The following is a 9,482-nucleotide window of genomic DNA, read 5'->3' as shown; positions in this document are numbered from 1 at the left end:
ACACAATTAGTAAGTTCACAGGGTGAGACAACCTCAACACAAAACTGCTGGATACATTGAAATTTGTGAGTGCAGCTTCTCCATTTACTGCAACAAGCATATTCTAGCAAGAATCATTTTATAATAAACATAATGTGCCCAGGTATAATTTCACCACAAACATGTAGAGGAATATCTGCACTTACCATAGCTTTGTAGTTGAGGTTTACATTCCAGGGGAGATAACTATAAAACTTGTGGTTAAGGGTAGAAAATCACAGGAGGGCTCCTTGACTGTTTCAATAAACAGTTTGATTTTATGATGACAAGGTACAGAGTATGTATAGATTTAACTTAAACAGGAACTTTCCCCCACCTGCCTGGTACTTATTCTTTATGCCTGATGGTAACTGGGTGTGTAAAATTCTCTGATTGCACTTCCTTATTTTTACAACCAAAGATAATTTTAATCCAGGACCTTGAGAGCTTTAAAGCATTTTGGTCAACAGTCTTTTTCTGACTTTCAGATTACTCTTTCTTTATTATTTCCTACTTGTTATTTTATAAGCATGCTCAGGTCTTCTCAATTTTCAGAAGACAAAAAATTCTATTTCAAGCCTGCCACCTCTGTCCTTAGCATCTTTGCCCACCTTACTAATTCGTGGAGTTCAAGGCTAGGCCATTGAGCTCCACCCCAAGGTTTCTTATGAATTACTGTGGTCTGCAAAATATAGATGAAACAAGAATTTTAAATGAGACTGAATCAAAGTTTTAGGCACTCATATTTTTTTCTGTTATTTTCAAAGAAGTAACTTTATTCAGCACCAACAGCATATCAGTTTCTTTGTATATGCTTTATTGCTAAATAATCATACCTGTACCATTTCTTTCATTAAGTAGTTTAGAGAAAAGTTTTGTAGGACAATAAATAACCTGGTGACAGTTGTGCATCTAGCACTGTGGAGATGGGGTTCAACAGTCGGGGTCCCAGCTGCAAGCAGCAGTAACAGGGCCGCTGACTGCAGTAGGGAGCACTGGACTGTGTGGTCAGGTAGTGCTGAATCCCAGGGAATCCCGAGAGACATAGATTTAGCTGTCAGTGATCCTCAGTTAGCCAGAGGTGGACGGGTGAGGGTGTTTCTGGCAGCTCTGGGCTTCGTAGCTTCCATTCCAGCACTGCCAGATGGACCCTGGATGCCCTCACCACACCATCACACGGTCCTCAATTCCTGCTACCCCCAGGGAGAATCCCTTGACTTCCCTTCCCTGAGGTATGTGTGTCTGACTGGCAGGGGGCCCAGCTCATGGACCCGCACAGAACCTTAGCTGAAAGCGAGTTTCTGGAACCTTCCATTTCTTTAAAGGAAGATAGGTTTTGTTTCCCTTTGAGAATCATAATGTGTGTGTGTGTGTGATGGGAGACAGACAGTGAATATTCATTCTCAAATAAGGGAAGCTACCAAACAAAAACAAAACAATAGACCAATATCCCTCATGAACATCAATGAAAAAAAAAATCTGAACAAATACAAGCAAACCATAACATATAAAAAGATATATATTGTTATATCAATATGTAACAATATATACAATAATATCTATTTTTTTATATATCATGACCAAGAAAGTCATGAATATTTGGTAGAGTATTCAAAATTTAACAATATAATTTACCACATTAACATAAAAAGGAGACCACATTCATTTCCACCTGTCTCTGGTCATACAGCTCCAGCTGTCACTGCTATCCCTCTGCTGCTGCTGCCCTCGCAAGTCTTTGTCATAGCTGAGGCTACTGATAGCAATTGGTTGCACCCAATTCTCTTTACTTGGTTCCCCACCAACCACAGCCATAGACTCTATGTCAGGTTATTCGAGTGACCAAGACATGGCCAGGATCCAGGGTTTGGTGCTTCATGATATAGAAGAAGTAGGGCAGGGGTCCTATCTGGAGAGATGTTTGGAAATCCTGGGGAGAAACTAATTAAAAAGAAATGGAATCTTGATGAATTGCCCAAAGTTAAGAATAATTTATCAGGAACACCCTGATTTGGCCAGGTGCGTGGCACAAGAGGTAGAGACATACAGAAGAAGCAAGGAAATTATAGTTAGGCGTCACAACTGTTCAGAGCCAGTTCTGAATTTCTATGAAGAGAATTTCCCTGCAAATATCATGGGTGCGATTGTGAGGCAAAACTTCACAGAACCCACTGCAGTTCAAGCTTGAGAATGGCTCTAAGTGGATTGGATGTGGTTGGAGTAGCACAGACTGATCTGAGAAGACATTTGTTGCCTGCCATGGTCCACATCAGTCATTGGCCATTCCTAGAGAGAAGTGATGGGCCTATTTTCTTGGTGCTGGAACAGGCCAAGCAGGTGCAGCAGATAGATACCAAATACTGCAGAGCTTGTCACTTGAGGTCTACTTGCATGTATGGTGGTGCTCCCAAGGGACCACAGATACGTGATTTGGAGACAGATTTCCATCTGTATTACAAAACCTGGAAGATTGTGGAAAAAACAATCTGAGAAGAACACCCTACCTTGATGAAGCAGACAGGATCCCCAAATATAAGATCCCCAAATAAGGAAGATTGTGGATCAGATAAGATATGATAGGCAAGCCCTAATGTAGAGCATGACTTGACCAAAAGAAATAGCACAACTTGTTGAAGATTTCCTGAAAGACTATATTCATATTAACATTGGTGCATTAGAACTAAGCGCAGACCACAACCTTCTTCCAATTCTGGATGTATGTCATGACCTAGAAAAGGATGAAAACCTTCTTTGTCTGATGGAATTGATCATGAGTGAGAGGAGAATATAAAACCATTGTTTTTGCTGAAACCAAAAGAAGATGTGGTGAACTTATCTGAAAAATGAGGAGAGATGGGTGGCCTGCCATAAGTGTCCATGGTAACAAGAGTCAACAGGAACATGACTGGGTTCTAGTTGAATTTAAACATGGAAAAGCTCCTATTCTGATTGCTATAGATGTGGTTAGATGTGGAAGACATGAAATTTGTCGTCAATTATGACTACCCTAACTCCTCGAAGGATTATATCCGCCCAATTGGAAGAACTGCTCACAGTAACAAAACAGGCACAGCATACACTTTCTTTATACCTAATAACATAAAGCAAATGAGCAACCTTATCTCTGTGCTTTGTGGAGCTAATCAAGCAATTAATCCCAAGTTTCTTCAGTTGGTGGAAGATAGAGGAGGTTCAGATCATTCCAGGAATAGAGGAGGCAAGAGGAATGATCATCAGGACAGATATTCTGTGAGTAAACATGGGTGGATTTAATATTTTTAGAGACAGGGAAAATGTGACAGAGGTTACTCTAGTATGCTTAAGAGAGATTTGGGGACAAACACTCAGAATGGTATTTGTAGTGTTTCAAATTATCCCAGTGGGAGCTTTGGAAGTAATTTTGTGTCTGTTGGTATACAGAACAGTTTTAGGACTGGTAATCTAACAGGACTTACCAGAATGGTTATGGTGGCCCTCAGCAATTTGGAAGTAATGCTCCAAGTATGTGCAATGGTATGAACCAATAGGCATATGTACATCCTGCTACTGCTGCTGCACATATTATTGGCTATCCAATGCCAACAAGATATTCTCAATAAGACTCTAAAGTATACATAATTGTCTGTTTTTCACAGTTGCTCTTTATATTGTTTTGTTATGGACAAAATAGTTATTTAAGAAACATGGGAAATGCAGAAATGATTGCAGTAATTATGGCACAGCTTTTCACTATTTATGTTTCTGAAACAATTTTTAGGATATATATATATATATACTATTTAGGAGATATATATATATATAATACAAGTAGTGTTTTCTCAAAAGTAACTGTATAATCATTTGAAATACAATAAATGAAGGCAATGCATGTCCTTCCAATAAAAGATATTTGCAGACTGAAAAAATAAAAAAGGAAAACCTGTGTGATGATACTAATAGATGAAGAAAACTAATTTTATGAAATTCAACATTTGTTCCTGATAAAAAGTCTCTGCAAACAAAGAATAGAACTTCCCCAAATCTAATAAAAGCATTTACAAAAAGACCTAGTGCTACTATAATGTATAACTTGATAAGGAGCTATTGAGTGTTTTTCATTTAAAGCAAAAAATATTTCATCTCTTCAACATTGTACTGGTGATGATTGAAATATTTTAAATCTTGCTCAGGGTGATGATTGCACAAGTCAAAATTCATTGAGTTGAACATGAACATTTATGAATACTCATTTATACTAAATCTGAATCAGGTATTCCTCTCATCAAAAATCAAAATAAGAAAAATTTACTAAAAAAACTTCATTGTAATATTTCTGAAAAATTGTATTGAGGTATAATTGACAAATAAAAACTGTATATGTTTAAAGTGTACAACTTGATATTTGTAACAATTTTTTTTTTTATATTTGAAGGTATCTGGCTACTACCCAATGCCTTGCCTGGATCTGATATTCTATTTCTTTTTTAATTTATTCTTTGTAGATGTAGAAGGACACAATACTTTTATTTTATTTATTTATCTTTGTGTGGTGCTGAGGATCAAACCCAGGGCTTCACACTTGCTAGGCAAACGCTCTACCTCTGAGCTACAACCCTGAATCTGGCATTCCTGAGAAAACTTGTTACTCTTAGAATCTTACAGACATTTTCACATTATCTCTGGCACTGATGTTGGTATTGCGAAGACCAAGGTTAATCTGATATTTCCTCTCATGAAATACTGGTTTTGGTTCTGTTTAGATACCTCAGAATTCTATCCTTTATCCTTGAAAATCATTGTCTTAGCAATATAAGTGGTCTCCACTAATTGTTTTTTAAACACAGTGTAATATGATCTGCAGGTTGGATTATTTTCTCATTCCAGTTAAATTTGTATTGTATCATTTACCATTTTTTATTTCATTTGTGGAATTCATTCAAGAACACTAATTATTATATAGTATCAATTTTGTTTTATCTATTAGTCTCTGATTGCCTTCGTCTCTTTATGTTTTACTTTTTTATCTTTTGAATCTGCACTCACTTTCTTATACATTGGTAAGTTTAGACTTAGGTGATTCTAGTCCATTTCTTATAGTCTTTTGAGTTTAATCACTGAATATAATTGTTTTCTTAGTTCATAACTTTCCTATTTATTCTTTTTAATCACCTTGATAATGGGCAATGGGCAATTATTGAGCTTATCCACTTATTAATTTACCTTTATGCTGTATTTTCGAAGAATTTCCATCTGATTTGCAATTGTTTTCCATGTAAATTGGTTTCTTTTTTTTTTTTTTTTGCCTTCTACTAGGTGTGTGTGTGTGTGTGTGTGTGTGTGTGTGGTTGCCAGGGTGCTAATTTTCATCTTGCACAACTGTCTTTGGGTTCGGACTTATTATTTGACCTGAGAAGTGTAGGTGTCTGTTTGTCTTCCCTGTCTTTGGGACACATTGATTTTCCTAATAAGCCATAATTTTAAAGCCTGGTTTTCATGTTCTTTCCAAATTTTTAATACCACCTGAGGGCATGGGAAAGCAGGGCAGAGACAGCCCAGCTGAGGAGGTGTGCAGGCTTTGGTAGAGCAGCAGGACTCAGCCTCCTTTCTGAAGTTTTGTAGGAGGGCTTTCTTCCCTAGTTGGGGTTTGCATTCTGGTCCTATGGGATACCCTCACACTTTGAATCTGCTTTCAGTTTCATGTTTAGTGTGAGGGGCTTCAATGCCACTGGAGGGGATGTAAGCCATTGTTCATTTCCTGAATGTTTCACCATCTTCTAGGGCTTTGTTTTGGAGAGTCAGCTTCCAGTGAGTTTCTCTCTCAGTTTTGGGATATCAGTCTGCTGTTCCTGGATTTAGTTGCTATGGCTCCTGAGGATGGAGGTAGAGTGAGTCACTTGCTATGGTGAACTGTGCCTCTCCACTGCAGAATTTTTCTGTCTTTCTTGAGCTAATGCTTTTTTTGAAGTTAATGGCATAGGCTGTGCCCTTCCCTGCTCTGGTTTCTGCTGCAGAATTTTGCGGGGGGGAGGGGGCTGTTTTTTTAGAAGTATCATTTTGTTATTTGGGGAGTATGTAAGGAAAGGGCTTCATCTTGCTGGGGCCACCTGGAAGTCCCACCTCCTCTTTCCTTTTTTAGGCTTTCGTGAAAAGTTATTTTCCTGTTCCTAATGGCTGTTTCTCACTGTTCTCATCCACTAACTAAGACATTTTCAGAATCATTTGATCCACTCTTATTTTCCCCATCTCTTCATTTCCCTTCTCCTCCCATCTGTTCTCTCAATACACCCTTTTATAACCTCTTAATTCAATCCTATGCCCCATTAGTAGAGTTCAAGCAGATATTTCCCGAAATTTCTACTTTGGGCTCTCATCTGTCTTCTATGAATGGGTCTTACTCCCTACTCTCTGCTGGATGTCCTACTGGGTGACAATCCTACCACAATCTGAAGCTTGAAATGTCAAAAGCTTCCTGTCTCCCCATCCAGGCCCAATGCTTGGAGTCTTCTATGATTCTTTCCTTTCTTCACCCCTCTATCCAATTAGTTAAGTATGGCGCACTTCTTTGTTTCCACACATTACTCTAGAATACATTTGTATTTTTCTCACTCGAACTTAGTAATAGACCCTTTCTTGGTCTCTCCCTTCTTCTTCTCAGTGCTTCACACAACTCCCAGAATATCTTTCTCTAAAACCTTCCATGGGGACTTAACCCCTTTTTCTGGTATTCAGGGGCCTCCATAATCTGAACTTGATTTATAATACAATGCTTTATAATACAGTGTTTTCCACTGAACCCCTTCAAAATGTCCTAAATTTCAACTAAAACCAATTGCCAGACAATTGCAAAGCATGCTGTGTTCTTTCCAATGATGAAAGAATATGGAATGCTGTCACCACCATCTTAATCTCTTAAAAACTTTGCCAGTTTTCCAAATCTAAACCTAATTTTACTTCCTCTATGAACCCTTCCTAATCTACTGAAGTGGTGGTCCCTACTCTGAACTCCCTTTATTCTTTATCTCTCCACATATGATCCTTTGATTATTGAGTCTTAACTTGCCCCAAGCCTGTCAATTCCTTATGGAGATGGAAAAAGGTTATGGGAAGTCATAATACTTACAAAAAGCTGTGATGTAGTAGACTTGGACTTAAGATCAGAATTCATGATCAGTTTGCCACTTTGGGAATTGAGAAGAGTCATTATTCACCCTCTCTGAGATTTACATTTGGGGGGGGGGTACCACAGATTGAACCATGTGGGGGTGTTAACCATTGAGCCACATTGACAGCCCTTTTTATATTTTTGTTTTGATACTGGGTTTTGCTAAGTTGCTTAAGGTCTTGCTAAATTGCTGAGGCTGGCTTTGAACCTGCAATCCTGCTGCCTCAATCTCCTGAGTCACTGGGATTACAGGCATCTATCACCATGCCCAGCTGTTTAAAGAGGTTGTTATAAATGTTAAATGAACATGTATGAAAGTGCTTTATAAGTGTAGATTTCTGTACACAAACACACACACATGCATATGTACATAAATAGATAGGTAAATAAAATGTCCAACAAAGTATAGCTTGTTTCTTCAAATTCCCCACAGTATCAAGCTTGATAGTTTAAACATAGCATGTCAATAAATGTTTATATGTAGCTGCAGTGATGCCTGCAGAGCACAAAGGAGATGCTAATGGGTAAGGATAAATGTGCAGGAAGTTGAGTTTGTGTGGTTATGCCAGCAATTTGCCAAGCTGGAGATGATTGTATACATAGTCTTAAGATTTCATGCATGGTGCAGAGGCCTGCCTAATAGAGGCGAACAGACTCGATGGTTTGTGCCAGTACATCTAGCCCTTGACATCTAGTCTTTCACAGAACAATAAATAATAGATGTCATATGTTAAAGTGTTTATCAGTAGCTATTCTATATACATGCACACACACACATATATACATATGCAACTTCGTATGTAAGTTTATGCTAAATGTACTTCATGTAAATATCGACTTTTATCTCCTTGAATGTTTCCTTATATGGTCTTTGTTGCCATTCATTCAATCACCATTGTTGATGTTTTCCAAACTCCCAATTTTCCAGAAGGGCTCTGTTTATAATCAAAGGTACCAAACTGGTGTATCCTCATCAAAGTTGGATAGGGAGTGACAAAACAAGTACATAAGAATGGCCATTAGTATTTCCCTTAATAGTTGAGATCATCTGGATTGAATCCTGTGTATGTTCAGATTTTCCATGCCAGCTTCTGCTTTTTCTCCTGAGCCACATGGTCAATGTTTTAAAAATATTCCAATTTTGAATTTTTTAAATCAAATTTTTGTAGAAAACTGTCCCTCTGAGAGGGGTCTTAATAAAAGCCAAATATGTATTTTGAGACTCTGCTTGTGATGTGATAGATTTAAGACCATGTTTGCAATGTGTAACTGAATATTCACATTCATTTTGCCTCTGAATTGGGCAAAAAATGCGAGTAACATTTCTTTTCCCGGGCTGAATACCTTGAACGGTGCCTCTCATGGCACTATGTGCATGGGAGATGAGGAACATTATTTCCTGAGAATTTATTCTAAGGAGAGAATGAGGCAGGACAAACGTGGTCATTGAGAAGCCTCCTCCTTTAAGTGGCTCAGTCCCTCTGTGAAATCATGTCTAAGTTCTGGGACAGAAAAGACTGGGAGTCAAAATTCTGGGAGACATGGAGCGAAGCCATATTGTGCTGCAAGGGCAACGTTTGGGAAACCTCACTACAGGGAAGCCCTGCCACCTCCAGACCCTGGCTGGCTGTGGAAGCACCCAGCAGGAGTAGCAGCAGCACCGTGTGGTGGGAGCAGCTCTAGCAGGAGCAGAGCTGTGTGGGGAAATGCTAGACGCAGCCAGCACGCACAGACTCAAGTGTGTGCATTACAGGGACAGGGCTCTGTGCACTGGAGGTGGTGCGTGGTGCTGTAACATAGTGGCCTCAGCAGGGATGGCAACAGCAGTGTCTGAGTGGTAGAAGAGAAAAAAGTGTCCAGAAATGCATATTGCTTTGAAAAGTGTCCACAATGTCTGCCACAGATGTTTGTGAAAGTTTATTTGGGGATAGGAGAGAACACCATTACTAATCTTTAAAGAAGTTCATCGAATGCTTGATGATTTTCATTTCATTTATTCTTTTTTTTTATTGTTGGCTGTTCAAAATATTACATAGTTCTTGATATATCATATTTCACAATTTGATTCAAGTGGGTTATGAGCTCCCATTTTTACCCCATATACAGATTGCAGAATCACATCAGTTACACATCCATTGATTTACATATTGCCATACTAGTGTCTGTTGTATTCTGCTGCCTTTCCTATCCTCTACTATCCCCCCTCCCCTCCCCTCCCCTCCCCTCCCCTCTTCTCTCTCTGCTCCCTCTACTGACATTCGTTTGTCCCCCTTATATTATTTTTCCCCTTCCCCTCACTTCCTCTTGTATGTACTTTTGTATA

The 9,482-nt window shown here is 38.8% G+C and overlaps 1 pseudogene; it reads left to right on the top strand.

Annotated features, from left to right (window-relative positions):
• The first annotated feature begins 1,798 nt into the window (after positions 1-1,798).
• Positions 1,799-3,617, top strand: LOC124077816 (probable ATP-dependent RNA helicase DDX5; annotated as a pseudogene).
• Positions 3,618-9,482: the final 5,865 nt, after the last annotated feature.

This window comes from Marmota monax, unplaced genomic scaffold, assembly GCF_021218885.2.
Source record: "Marmota monax isolate L192 unplaced genomic scaffold, Marmota_monax_Labrador192_F-V1.1 WCK01_AAM20220418_F8-fsc00077, whole genome shotgun sequence".
Classification (NCBI taxonomy): Eukaryota; Metazoa; Chordata; class Mammalia; order Rodentia; family Sciuridae; genus Marmota; species Marmota monax.
This window is presented reverse-complemented; position numbering and strand designations above follow the sequence as displayed.